Below are 15,371 nucleotides of genomic sequence, written 5' to 3'. Positions count from 1 at the left end.
CCCTGTCTCCAAGGACCAGGGTGTCTCTGCTGTGGGGGCTGCAGAGTGCTCATCTTCAAGAGGGCCGCAGATTCGGCATACAGGACTGGGTCCTGGTGACCACGGATGCCAGCCTTTGAGGCTGGGGGGCAGTCACACAGGGAAGAAACTTCCAAGGACTATGGTCAAGTCAGGAGACTTCCCTGCACATAAATATTCTGGAACTGAGGGCCATTTACAATGCCCTAAGTCAGGCAAAACCCCTGCTTCAAAACCAGCCGGTACTGATCCAGTCAGACAACATCACGGCGGTCGCCCATGTAAACCGACAGGGCGGCACGAGAAGCAAGACGGCGATGGCAGAAGCCACAAGGATTCTCCGATGGGCGGAAAATCACGTGTTAGCACTGTCAGCAGTGTTCATTCCGGGAGTGGACAACTGGGAAGCAGACTTCCTCAGCAGGCACGACCTCCACCCGGGAGAGTGGGGACTTCATCCAGAAGTCTTCCAAATGATTGTAAACCGTTGGGAAAGGCCACAGGTGGACATGATGGCGTCCCGCCTAAACAAAAAGCTAGAAAGGTCGAGAGACCCTCAGGCGATAGCTGTGGACGCTCTAGTGACACCGTGGGTGTACCGGTCGGTTTGTGTTCCCTCCTCTTCCTCTCATACCAAAGGTACTGAGGATAATAAGGAGAAGAGGAGTAAGAACTATACTCATTGTTCCGGATTGGCCAAGAAGAGCTTGGTACCCGGAACTTCAAGAAGTTTCGTCCCCAGTTTCTCCCTAAAGTGGTATCCGCTTTTCATCTGAACCAACCTATCGTGGTGCCTGCGGCTACTAAAGACTTGGAGGCTTCCAAGTTGTTGGACGTAGTCAGGGCCCTGAAAGTCTATGTTTCCAGGACAGCTGGAGTCAGAAAGACTGACTCGCTATTTATCCTGTATGCGCCCAACAAGTTGGGTGCACCTGCTTTAAAGCAGACTATTGCTCGCTGGATCTGTAGTACGATTCAGCTTGCACATTCTGCGGCTGGACTGCCGCATCCTAAATCAGTGAAAGCCCATTCCACGAGGAAGGTGGGCTCTTCTTGGGCGGCTGCCTGAGGGGTCTCGGCTCTACAACTTTGCCGAGCAGCTACATGGTCGGGGTCAAACACATTTGCAAAATTCTACAAGTTTGACACCCTGGCTGAGAAGGACCTAGAGTTTGCCCATTCGGTGCTGCAGAGTCATCCGCACTCTCCCGCCCGTTTGGGAGCTTTGGTATAATCCCCATGGTCCTTACGGAGTCCCAGCATCCACTTAGGACGTCAGAGAAAATATGAATTTACTCACCGGTAATTCTATTTCTCGTAGTCCGTAGTGGATGCTGGGCGCCCATCCCAAGTGCGGATTGTCTGCTATACTTGTATATAGTTATTGTTTAACTAAAGGGTTATTGTTGAACAACTGAGCCTCTCAACAGATGACTATCATACTGTTAACTGGGTATTGTATCACGAGTTATACGGTGTGATTGGTGTGGCTGGTATGAGTCTTACCCGGGATTCAAAATCCTTCCTTATTGTGTCAGCTCTTCCGGGCACAGTATCCTAACTGAAGTCTGGAGGAGGGTCATAGTGGGAGGAGCCAGTGCACACCAGTAGTCTAAAGTTTTCTTTATAGTTTTGCCCAGTCTCCTATTCCCCATGCATGGTCCTTTCGGAGTCCCAGCATCCACTACGGACTACGAGAAATAGAATTACCGGTGAGTAAATTCTTATTGTATACCTTAAACCCCTGATCCATCCCCTTAGGGGGCGGAGAAGGGTGATTAATTCCAATAAAAGATATAAATGTCCCTTATATTGGGATATACAAAGTGTAAATATGATAGGTCAATGGTGTAAATAATACTGTATGTATATATATATATATATATATATATATATATATACACATACTATTAATAAAAAAAAATTCTTACAATAATAAAAACGTTAATTAATGATTTGCGTTCCGGCCCTTTGGAACGCAGACCAATTCCGGCGGATATCCGGTCTTGACCTTATAAGGTCCCGGAAGTAACCGGATGTGAGGAGGAAGACTATATTTCATGCAGGAAGAAACCTGCGTTCCAAATGGGGAGCAGGATGGCCCTCGTTTACGTCACGTCTGCGTGACGCACATGGTGAGCGAGGACAAAGGACACATTTAATGTTCCGTCCCGTGCGCCCCGTCCTGATGACGTAAGGCGCGCTACGGGGCGGAATGACGTATGCGCTCCAGGGACCCGGAAGAGGGAGAGTATTTGCGTTCCATACGCATGAATAGATGGTAGTAATGGAAAAAAAAGGTCTATGAAAGGATACCATGGGGACTTTTACAGGGGAATCAAAGAGGAATTTTTACTCTATGGGGATCTAGAAATAATTCCATCTGGTCCGGCAAAGAGGGTGATGTACCCATTACATGGGCATACCCTATGGTAGTGGTGCTTGCATTCCACAACAATATGGGGGCAGAGATAACGTTGAGAGGTATGCAAAATATATGGCAATAACATATACCATATATGAAATAAAAAATATAATATATAAAATATAAATAAAAAATTAAATGAGAAATAAAATGTCCAACCCAAAAATTACATTCTATGAATATGTGGAAATGAGGACTCCGAGGAATATAGAGTAAAGAATAAAGATGGAGATGGTAGGAGGGAAAGTAGGCTAAACCGTATTATATTTCCCCTTATTTTATTGGTCTGGAAACCTATCAGAAGTATTCTGAATTTCTAGTGAGCCTGAGGAGGTTCAGGGGAGGACATGGCGATCAAGTTGGAGTCTAAAGTTAAACACACTTTAGAGAAACCATTTGGTTTCGAAGTCTAGATTCAGACCTTTGGGGACCAAAGTCCCCAAATTGAAAATGGTTTGCATTTCTTTACGCGCTAATCTTTCTTCGGAATCATTTTTTCTCCAGTTGTTTTGAATGGCATGAACCCCACAAAAGGAGACTAAATGGGCGATGTTACATTCATGTTAATTCTTGAAGTGGGCTGACACACCATGCGTGATCAGTCCCTTCCTGATGTTCCTCAAATGTTCACTTGATCTCTTTTTTAATTTGCGTGTGGTCCGACCCACGTATTGTTTTTTGCAGATGCATTCCAATAAGTAGACCACATTCTTACTGTCGCAAGTAATGAAGTCTTTAATGGGGAATTCCTTATGGTTAGTAGTGGAGATATATTTGGTGATTGCAGAGCTGGTTCACTTGCAATTTCTGCACATTTGGCAAGAGCCACATCGATAGAAACCTTTAGATTTGATGGGGTGGTTCTTCAGAAACTGGGCACACACTCTGTTACCCCTCTTCCTTCTAACTTTATACTTGCTGCTCCAATAATTGTAAGAAATTTCACCCTAGGATACTGGGATATTTCCACAACTCAGTACTCCTTGTTAAATGTTACTTATGCAATGAGTGGAACAAGAAACAAATGTTGCCGTTTAAAAATCAATATTAAACAACAGTATACTATAGAGAATTTACTCAGGGTTTTAGTAAGCTGCACCTCTGTTGCATTTAGTGACATATTATAGGACACAATGTAATTAACGGATACATGGAGATCTGACAATATAGACCACTAACTGTCCTGAAATATCCCTATTTTGACCTTGATTTTCAACAAAGTATATTTTAAGGAATGCCATAATAAGATAAAATTAGACACCCCCTTCTACAACCCCCTGGTACCGCACAGGATAGCTGGAGTTGCTTAGAGGGAAAGCTCTGTCAGCGTGTGTACAGTAACTGCAGGCAGGAAAATGGCGCTGAACACAGCTGGGTCCGCTCTGAGAAGCTCCGCCCCTTCAAGATGGCGCGTCTTCCCGCACAAATTCTTTGTACTGGCCTGAGGACTCCGTCGCTAGGTCGGGGGATTCCGTCTCCTGTGAGCGTCTGAGTACGGAGGATTCTGACACTAGGCTGGGGATTCCGTCTCCGGTTAGCATCTGTGACCAGTCTAGGGTATTAAGACGCTGGCTCAGGACACCCCTATCTCGCCTCTTCTGATCTTCTGGCTCTACTAAGAAAACCCAACAAAAGAGAGTTGGAAAGTAGACTCTTGTGTGGGAGCACTCAATTCAGAGGATTGGATATATATTAATCAATTCTGATAAAACATAATTTTATTAATTCATTATTAAAATATGATTGTAGGAGTAAATTGTACGTAAGATAGTATAGCTATGCGAAAATATAACACTGTATTGTGTGCAATTCATGTGGTTTTCAAGTCCACAATAAAAACTGGAAATCAAATATTTGGGCTATTGGTTTTACTGAGATCACAGTAACACCTTTGTATAATATATGACCTTATAATATATCACCTTAATAAATGATCTTCTGGCTCTGTAAGGGGGTGGCAGCATGCTGCCGGGGTGAGCGGTCCCCAGTGGCGGGGAACGTTCGATATCCTCAGGAGCTCAGTGTCCTGTCAGCGGAGATGATGGCTCAGACCCCGCAGGGTGGACACTACTCTCACTTACACCCCCCCCCCCCCCCCCCCACCTTAGTCCCTCGAAGCAGGGAGGCTGTTTATTGCCAGCAGCCTCCCTGTAAAAATAAGAATTTACTTACCGATAATTCTATTTCTCGTAGTCCGTAGTGGATGCTGGGGCTCCGTAAGGACCATGGGGAATAGCGGCTCCGCAGGAGACAGGGCACAAAAGTAAAAGCTTTAGGATCAGGTGGTGTGCACTGGCTCCTCCCCCTATGACCCTCCTCCAAGCCTCAGTTAGGATACTGTGCCCGGACGAGCGTACACAATAAGGAAGGATTTTGAATCCCGGGTAAGACTCATACCAGCCACACCAATCACACTGTACAACCTGTGATCTGAACCCAGTTAACAGCATGATAACAGCGGAGCCTCTGAAAAGATAGCTCACAACAATAATAACCCGATTTTTGTAACAATAACTATGTACAAGTATTGCAGACAATCCGCACTTGGGATGGGCGCCCAGCATCCACTACGGACTACGAGAAATAGAATTATCGGTAAGTAAATTCTTATTTTCTCTGACGTCCTAAGTGGATGCTGGGGACTCCGTAAGGACCATGGGGATTATACCAAAGCTCCCAAACGGGCGGGAGAGTGCGGATGACTCTGCAGCACCGAATGAGAGAACTCCAGGTCCTCCTCAGCCAGGGTATCAAATTTGTAGAATTTTGCAAACGTGTTTGCCCCTGACCAATAAGCAGCTCGGCAAAGTTGTAAAGCCGAGACCCCTCGGGCAGCCGCCCAAGATGAGCCCACCTTCCTTGTGGAATGGGCATTTACATATTTTGGCTGTGGCAGGCCTGCCACAGAATGTGCAAGCTGAATTGTACTACACATCCAACTAGCAATCGTCTGCTTAGAAGCAAGAGCACCCCGTTTGTTGGGTGCATACAGGATAACAGCAAGTCAGTTTTCCTGACTCCAGCCGTCCTGGAAACATATATTTTCAGGGCCCTGACAACATCTAGCAACTTGGAGACCTCCAAGTCCCTAGTAGCCGCAGGTACCACAATAAGCTGGTTCAGGTGAAACGCTGACACCACCTTAGGGAGAAACTGGGGACGAGTCCGCAGCTCTGCCCTGTCCGAATGGACAATCAGATATGGGCTTTTGTGAGACAAAGCCGCCAATTCTGACACTCGCCTGGCCGAGGCCAGGGCCAACAGCATGGTCACTTTCCATGTGAGATATTTCAAATCCACAGATTTGAGCGGTTTAAACCAATGTGATTTGAGGAATCCCAGAACTACGTTGAGATCCCACAGTGCCACTGGAGGCACAAAAGGGGGTTGTATATGCAGTACTCCCTTGACAAACTTCTGGACTTCAGGAACTGAAGCCAATTCTTTCTGGAAGAAAATCGACAGGGCCGAAATTTGAACCTTAATGGACCCTAATTTGAGGTCCATAGACAGTCCTGTCTGCAGGAAATGCAGGAATCGACCAAGTTGAAATTCCTCCGTGGGGGCCTTCCTGGCCTCACACCATGCAACATATTTTCGCCAAATGTGGTGATAATATTGTGCGGTCACCTCCTTCCTGGCTCTGACCAGGGTAGGGATGACCTCTTCCGGAATGCCTTTTTCCCTTAGGATCCGGCGTTCAACCGCCATGCCGTCAAACGCAGCCGCGGTAAGTCTTGGAACAGACATGATCCTTGCTGAAGCAAGTCCCTTTTTAGTATCTCTTGAAGTTCCGGGTACCAAGTCCTTCTTGGCCAATCCGGAGCCACGAGTATAGTTCTTACTCCTCTCCGTCTTATAATTCTCAGTACCTTGGGTATGAGAGGCAGAGGAGGGAACACATACACCGACTGGTACACCCACGGTGTTACCAGAGCGTCCCAGCTATTGCCTGAGGGTCTCTTGACCTGGCGCAATACCTGTCCAGTTTTTTGTTCAGACGGGACGCCATCATGTCCACCTTTGGTCTTTCCCAACGGTTCACAATCATGTGGAAGACTTCCAGATGAAGTCCCCACTCTCCCGGGTGGAGGTCGTGCCTGCTGAGGAAGTCTGCTTCCCAGTTGTCCACTCCCGGAATGAACACCGCTGACAGTGTTATCACATGATTTTTCGCCCAGCGAAGAATCCTTGCTGCCATTGCCCTCCTGCTTCTTGTGCCGCCCTGTCTGTTTACGTGGGCGACTGCCGTGATGTTGTCCGACTGGATCAGCACCAGTTGACTTTGAAGCAGAGGTCTTCCTAGGCTCAGAGCATTGTAACTTGCCCTTAGCTCCAGTATATTTATGTGGAGAGAAGTCTCCAGACTTGACCACACTCCTTGGAAATTTCTTCCCTGTGTGACTGCTCCCCAGCCTCTCAGGCTGGCATCCGTGGTCACTAGGACCCAGTCCTGAATGCCGAATCTGCTGCCCTCTAGTAGATGAGCACTCTGCAGCCAGCACAGAAGAGACACCCTTGTCCTTGGAGACAGGATTATCCGCTGATGCATCTGCAGATGCGATCCGGACCATTCGTCCAGCAGATCCCACTGAAAAATTCTTGCGTGAAATCTGCCGAATGGAATCGCTTCGTAAGAAGCCACCATTTTTCCCAGGACTCTTGTGCATTGATGCACTGACACTTGGCCTGGTTCTAGGAGGTTCCTAACTAGCTCGGATAACTCCCTGGCTTTCTCCTCCGGGAGAAACACCTTTTTCTGGACTGTGTCCAGAATCATCCCTAGGAACAGCAGACGTGTCGTCGGAATCAGCTGCGATTTTGGAATATTTAGAATCCATCCGTGCTGTCGTAGAACTACTTGAGATAGTGCTACTCCGACCTCCAACCGTTCTCTGGACCTTGCCCTTATCAGGAGATCGTCCAAGTAAGGGATAATTAAGACGCCTTTTCTTTGAAGAAGAATCATCATTTCGGCCATTACCTTGGTAAAGACCCGTGGTGCCGTGGACAATCCAAACGGCAGCGTCTGAAACTGATGGTGACAGTTCTGTACCACGAACCTGAGGTACCCTTGGTGAGAAGGGCAATTTGGGACATGGAGGTAAGCATCCTTGATGTCCAGGGACACCATATAGTCCCCTTCTTCCTGGTTCGCTATCACTGCTCTGAGTGACTCCATCTTGATTTGAACCTTTGTATGTAAGTGTTCAAAGATTACAGATTTAGAATAGATCTCACGAGCCGTCTGGCTTCAGTACCACAAATAGTGTGAAATAATACCCCTTTCCTTGTTGTAGGAGGGGTACTTTGATTATCACCTGCTGGGAATACAGCTTGTGAATTGTTTCCAATACTGCCTCCCTGTCGGAGGGAGACGTTGGTACAGCAGACTTCAGGAACCTGCGAGGGGGAGACGTCTCGAATTTCCAATCTGTACCCTTGGGATACTACTTGTAGGATCCAGGGGTCCACTTGCGAGTGAGCCCACTGCGCGCTGAAACTCTTGAGACGACCCCCCACCGCCTTTGAGTCCGCTTGTACGGCCCCAGCGTCATGCTGAGGACTTGGCAGAAGCGGTGGAGGGCTTCTGTTCCTGGGAAGGGGCTGTCTGCTGCAGTCTTCTTCCCTTTCCTCTACCCCTGGGCAGATATGACTGGCCTTTTGCCCGCTTGCCCTTATGGGGACGAAAGGACTGAGGCTGAAAGACGGTGTCTTTTTCTTTATACGGCAATACTTCCATGTGCCGTTTGGAATCTGCATCACCTGACCACTGTCGTGTCCATAAACATCTTCTGGCAGACATGGACATCGCATTTACTCTTGATGCCAGAGTGCAAATATCCCTCTGTGCATCTCTCATATATAGTAATGCATCCTTTAAATGCTCTATAGTCAATAAAATACTGTCCCTGTCAAGGGTATCAATATTTTCAGTCAGGGAATCCGACCAAGCCACCCCAGCGCTGCACATCCAGGCTGAGGCGATCGCTGGTCGCAGTATAACACCAGTATGTGTGTATATACTTTTTAGGATATTTTTCAGCCTCCTATTAGCTGGCTCCTTGAGGGCGGCCGTATCTGGAGACGGTAACGCCACTTGTTTTGATAAGCGTGTGAGCGCCTTATCCACCCTAGGGGGTGTTTCCCAACGCGCCCTAACTTCTGGCGGAAAAGGGTATAACGCCAATAATTTTCTATCGGGGGAAACCCACGCATCATCACACACTTCATTTAATTTATCTGATTCAGGAAAAAATAAGATTTTACTTACCGATAAATCTATTTCTCGTAGTCCGTAGTGGATGCTGGGACTCCGTCAGGACCATGGGGATTAGCGGCTCCGCAGGAGACAGGGCACAAAAATAAAGCTTTAGGATCAGGTGGTGTGCACTGGCTCCTCCCCCTATGACCCTCCTCCAAGCCTCAGTTAGGATACTGTGCCCGGACGAGCGTACACAATAAGGAAGGATTTTGAATCCCGGGTAAGACTCATACCAGCCACACCAATCACACCGTACAACTTGTGATCTGAACCCAGTTAACAGTATGACAAACGTAGGAGCCTCTGAACAGACGGCTCACAACAATAACAACCCAATTTTTTTGTAACAATAACTATGTACAAGTATTGCAGACAATCCGCACTTGGGATGGGCGCCCAGCATCCACTACGGACTACGAGAAATAGATTTATCGGTAAGTAAAATCTTATTTTCTCTGACGTCCTAGTGGATGCTGGGACTCCGTCAGGACCATGGGGATTATACCAAAGCTCCCAAACGGGCGGGAGAGTGCGGATGACTCTGCAGCACCGAATGAGAGAACTCCAGGTCCTCTTTAGCCAGGGTATCAAATTTGTAGAATTTTACAAACGTGTTCTCCCCCGACCACGTAGCTGCTCGGCAGAGTTGTAATGCCGAGACCCCTCGGGCAGCCGCCCAGGATGAGCCCACCTTCCTTGTGGAATGGGCCTTGACAGATTTAGGCTGTGGCAGGCCTGCCACAGAATGTGCAAGTTGAATTGTGCTACAAATCCAACGAGCAATCGTCTGCTTAGAAGCAGGAGCACCCAGCTTGTTGGGTGCATACAGTATAAACAGCGAGTCAGATTTTCTGACTCCAGCCGTCCTTGAAATATATATTTTCAATGCCCGGACAACGTCCAGCAACTTGGAATCCTCCAAATGGCTAGTAGCCGCAGGCACCACAATAGGCTGGTTCAGGTGAAACGCTGACACCACCTTAGGCAGAAACTGAGGACGCGTCCGCAGTTCTGCCCTGTCCGAATGGAAAATCAGATATGGGCTTTTATACGATAAAGCCGCCAATTCTGATACTCTCCTGGCTGAAGCCAGGGCCAGTAGCATGGTTACTTTCCACGTAAGATATTTCAAATCCACCGATTTGAGTGGCTCAAACCAATGGGATTTGAGAAAATCCAAAACTACATTAAGGTCCCACGGAGCCACTGGGGGCACAACCGGGGGCTGTATATGTAGTACTCCTTTTACAAAAGTCTGGACTTCAGGAACTGAAGCCAATTCTTTCTGGAAGAAAATCGACAGGGCCGAAATTTGAACCTTAATGGACCCCAATTTAAGGCCCATAGACAATCCTGTTTGCAGGAAATGTAGGAATCGACCCAGTTGAAATTCCTCCGTGGGGGCCTTCCTGGCCTCACACCACGCAACATATTTTCTCCAAATGCGGTGATAATGTTGTGCAGTCACCTCCTTCCTGGCTTTTACCAGTGTAGGAATGACCTCTTCCGGAATGCCTTTTTCCCTTAGAATTCGGCGTTCAACCGCCATGCCGTCAAACGCAGCCGCGGTAAGTCTTGGAATAGACACGGTCCCTGCTGAAGCAGGTCCCGTCTTACAGGTAGAGGCCACGGATCTTCCGTGAGCATCTCCTGAAGTTCCGGGTACCAAGTTCTTCTTGGCCAATCCGGAGCCACGAGTATCGTTCTTACTCCCCTTTGCCGTATAATTCTCAGTACTTTTGGTATGAGAGGCAGAGGAGGAAACACATACACTGACTGGAACACCCACGGTGTTACCAGAGCGTCCACAGCTATTGCCTGAGGGTCTCTTGACCTGGCGCAATACCTGTCCAGTTTTTTGTTGAGGCGAGACGCCATCATATCCACCTTTGGTTTTTCCCAACGGTTCACAATCATGTGGAAGACTTCTGGATGAAGTCCCCACTCTCCCGGGTGTAGATCGTGTCTGCTGAGGAAGTCTGCTTCCCAGTTGTCCACTCCCGGAATGAACACTGCTGACAGTGCTATCACATGATCTTCCGCCCAGCGAAGAATCCTTGCAGCTTCTGCCATTGCTCTCCTGCTTCTTGTGCCGCCCTGTCTGTTTACGTGGGCGACTGCCGTGATGTTGTCCGACTGGATCAACACCGGCTGACCCTGAAGCAGGGGTTTTGCCAGGCTTAGAGCATTGTAAATCGCTCTTAGCTCCAGTATATTTATGTGAAGAGACATCTCCAGGCTTGACCATACTCCCTGGAAGTTTCTTCCCTGTGTGACCGCTCCCCAGCCTCTCAGACTGGCATCCGTGGTCACCAGGACCCAGTCCTGTATGCCGAATCTGCGGCCCTCTAACAGATGAGCACTCTGCAACCACCACAGAAGAGACACCCTTGTCCGTGGCGATAAGGTTATCCGCTGATGCATCTGCAGATGCGATCCGGACCATTTGTCCAGCAGATCCCACTGAAAAGTTCGTGCGTGGAATCTGCCGAATGGAATCGCTTCGTAAGAAGCCACCATCTTTCCCAGGACTCTTGTGCATTGATGCACAGACACTTTTCCTGGTTTTAGGAGGTTCCTGACAAGTTCGGATAACTCCCTGGCTTTCTCCTCCGGAAGAAACACCTTTTTCTGAACCGTGTCCAGAATCATTCCCAGGAACAGCAGACGTGTCGTCGGGTTCAATTGAGATTTTGGAAAATTCAGAATCCACCCGTGCTGTTGCAGCACTACTTGGGTTAGTGCTACTACGTCTTCCAGCTGTTCTCTGGACCTTGCCCTTATCAGGAGATCGTCCAAGTAAGGGATAATTAATACGCCTTTTCTTCGCAGAAGAAACATCATCTCGGCCATTACCTTGGTAAAGACCCGAGGTGCCGTGGACAATCCAAACGGCAGCGTCTGAAACTGATAATGACAGTTTTGCACCACGAACCTGAGGTACCCTTGGTGTGAAGGGCAAATTGGGACATGCAGGTAAGCATCCTTGATGTCCAGGGACACCATAAAGTCCCCTTCTTCCAGATTCGCTATCACTGCTCTGAGTGACTCCATCTTGAACTTGAATTTTTGTATGTACAGGTTCAAAGATTTCAGATTTAGAATAGGTCTTACCGAGCCGTCCGGCTTCGGTACCACAAATAGCGTGGAGTAATACCCCTTTCCCTGTTGTAGGAGGGGTACCTTGACTATCACCTGCTGAGAAAACAGCTTGTGAATGGCTTCCAATACCGTCGCCCTGTCTGAGGGAGACGTTGGCAAAGCAGACTTTAAGAACCGGCGAGGGGGAGACTTCTCGAATTCCAACCTGTAACCCTGAGATACTGCCTGCAGGATCCAGGGGTCCACCTGTGAGCAAGCCCACTGCGCGCTGAAATTCTTGAGTCGACCCCCCACCGCTCCTGAGTCCGCTTGTAAAGCCCCAGCGTCATGCTGAGGGCTTTGCAGAACCCGGGGAGGGCTTCTGTTCCTGGGAAGGAGCTGCTTGCTGCCCTCGCTTACCCTTTCTTCTGCCTCGGGGCAGATATGACTGTCCTTTTGCCCGCTTGTTCTTATAGGACCGAAAGGACTGCGGCTGAAAAGACGGTGTCTTTTTCTGTTGGGAGGGGGTCTGAGGTAAAAAGGTGGATTTCCCGGCAGTTGCCGTGGCCACCAGATCCGATAGACCCACGCCAAATAATTCCTCCCCTTTATACGGCAATACTTCCATATGCCGTTTTGAATCAGCATCACCTGACCACTGTCGCGTCCATAAACTTCTTCTGGCAGATATGGACATCGCACTTACTCTCGATGCCAGAGTGCAAATATCCCTCTGAGCATCTCGCATATAAAGAAAAGCATCCTTTAATTGCTCTAAAGTCAATAAAATACTGTCCCTATCCAGGGTATCAATATTTTCAGTCAGGGAATCCGACCAGACCACCCCAGCACTGCACATCCAGGCTGAGGCGATGGCTGGTCGCAGTATAACACCAGTATGTGTGTATATACTTTTTAGGGTAGTTTCCAGCCTCCTATCAGCTGGATCCTTGAGGGCGGCCGTATCAGGAGACGGTAACGCCACTTGTTTTGATAAGCGTGTGAGCGCCTTATCCACCCTAGGGGGTGTTTCCCAGCGCGCCCTAACCTCTGGCGGGAAAGGGTATAATGCCAATAACTTTTTTGAAATTAGCACTTTTCTATCTGGGTTAACCCACGCTTCATCACATACATCATTCAATTCCTCTGATTCAGGAAAAACTACAGGTAGTTTTTTCACACCCCACATAATACCCCTTTTTGTGGTACTTGCAGTATCAGAGATATGTAAAGCCTCCTTCATTGCCGTGATCATATAACGTGTGGCCCTACTGGAAAATACGTTTGTTTCTTCACCGTCGACACTAGATTCAGTGTCCGTGTCTGGGTCTGTGTCGACCGACTGAGGTAAAGGGCGTTTTACAGCCCCTGACGGTGTCTGAGACGCCTGGGCAGGTACTAACTGGTTTGCCGGCCGTCTCATGTCGTCAACTGATTTTTGTAATGTGCTGACATTATCACGTAATTCCATAAACAAAGCCATCCATTCCGGTGTCGACTCCCTGGGGGGTGACATCACCATTACCGGCAATTGCTCTGCCTCCACACCAACATCGTCCTCATACATGTCGACACACACGTACCGACACACAGCAGACACACAGGGAATGCTCTATTGAAGACAGGACCCCACTAGCCCTTTGGGGAGACAGAGGGAGAGTTTGCCAGCACACACCCAAGCGCTATAATATATATGGGAATAACCCTATATAAGTGTTGTATCCTTATAGCAGCTTAAATATAGTAATATCGCCAAAAAAAGTGCCCCCCCCTCTCTGTTTTACCCTGTTTCTGTAGTGCAGTGCAGGGGAGAGTCCTGGGAGCCTTCCTCACAGCGGAGCTGAGCAGGAAAATGGCGCTGTGTGCTGAGGAGAATAAGCCCCGCCCCCTATTTCGGCGGGCTCTTCTCCCGGAGTTTGTGAGATCTGGCAGGGGTTAAATACATCCATATAGCCTCAAGGACTATATGTGATGTATTTTTAGCCATAAGAAAGGTATTATACATTGCTGCCCAGGGCGCCCCCCCCAGCGCCCTGCACCCTCAGTGACCGCTGTGTGAAGTGTGCTGACAACAATGGCGCACAGCTGCAGTGCTGTGCGCTACCTCATGAAGACTGAAAAGTCTTCTGCCGCCTGTTTCTGGACCTCTTCAATCTTCGGCATCTGCAAGGGGGGTCGGCGGCGCGGCTCCGGGACCGGACTCCATGGCTGGGCCTGTGTTCGATCCCTCTGGAGCTAATGGTGTCCAGTAGCCTAAGAAGCCAATCCATCCTGCACGCAGGTGAGTTCACTTCTCTCCCCTAAGTCCCTCGATGCAGTGAGCCTGTTGCCAGCAGGACTCACTGAAAATAAAAAACCTAAAAACTTTTTCTAAGCAGCTCTTTAGGAGAGCCACCTAGATTGCACCCTGCTCGGACGGGCACAAAAACCTAACTGAGGCTTGGAGGAGGGTCATAGGGGGAGGAGCCAGTGCACACCACCTGATCCTAAAGCTTTATTTTTGTGCCCTGTCTCCTGCGGAGCCGCTAATCCCCATGGTCCTGACGGAGTCCCAGCATCCACTAGGACGTCAGAGAAACTACAGGTAGTTTTTTCACACCCCACATAATACCCTTTTTTGTGGTACTTGTAGTATCAGAAATATGTAACACCTCCTTCATTGCCCTTAACATGTAACGTGTGGCCCTAATGGAAAATACGTTTGTTTCTTCACCGTCGACACTGGAGTCAGTGTCCGTGTCTGTGTCGACCGACTGAGGTAATGGGCGTTTTAAAGCCCCTGACTGTGTTTGAGACGCCTGGACAGGTACTAATTGGTTTGCCGGCCGTCTCATGTCGTCAACCGACCTTGCAGCGTGTTGACATTATCACGTAATTCCCTAAATAAGCCATCCATTCCGGTGTCGACTCCCTAGAGAGTGACATCACCATTACAGGCAATTGCTCCGCCTCCTCACCAACATCGTCCTCATACATGTCGACACACACGTACCGACACACAGCACACACACAGGGAATGCTCTGATAGAGGACAGGACCCCACTAGCCCTTTGGGGAGACAGAGGGAGAGTTTGCCAGCACACACCAAAACGCTATAATTTTACAGGGACAACCTTATATAAAAGTGTTTTCCCTTATAGCATCTTAATATGTAATAATATCGCCACAAAAATGCCCCCCCCTCTCTGTTTTAACCCTGTTTCTGTAGTGCAGTGCAGGGGAGAGCCTGGGAGCCTTCCCACCAGCAGTTCTGTGAGGGAAAATGGCGCTGTGTGCTGAGGAGAATAGGCCCCGCCCCCTTTTCGGCGGGCTTCTTCTCCCGTTTTTCTGACAACCTGGCAGGGGTTAAATACATCCATATAGCCCCAGAGGCTATATGTGATGTATATTTAGCCAGCATAGGTACTTTCATTGCTGCCCAGGGCGCCCCCCCCAGCGCCCTGCACCCTCAGTGACCGTTGGTGTGAAGTGTGCGGAGAGCAATGGCGCACAGCTGCAGTGCTGTGCGCTACCTTAAGAAGACTGGGAAGTCTTCAGCCGCCGATTTCTGGACCTCTTCTCTCTTCAGCATCTGCAAGGGGG

The sequence above is a fragment of the Pseudophryne corroboree genome, chromosome 1 (genome assembly GCF_028390025.1).
Source record: "Pseudophryne corroboree isolate aPseCor3 chromosome 1, aPseCor3.hap2, whole genome shotgun sequence".
Lineage (NCBI taxonomy): Eukaryota > Metazoa > Chordata > Amphibia > Anura > Myobatrachidae > Pseudophryne > Pseudophryne corroboree.
This window is presented reverse-complemented; position numbering follows the sequence as displayed.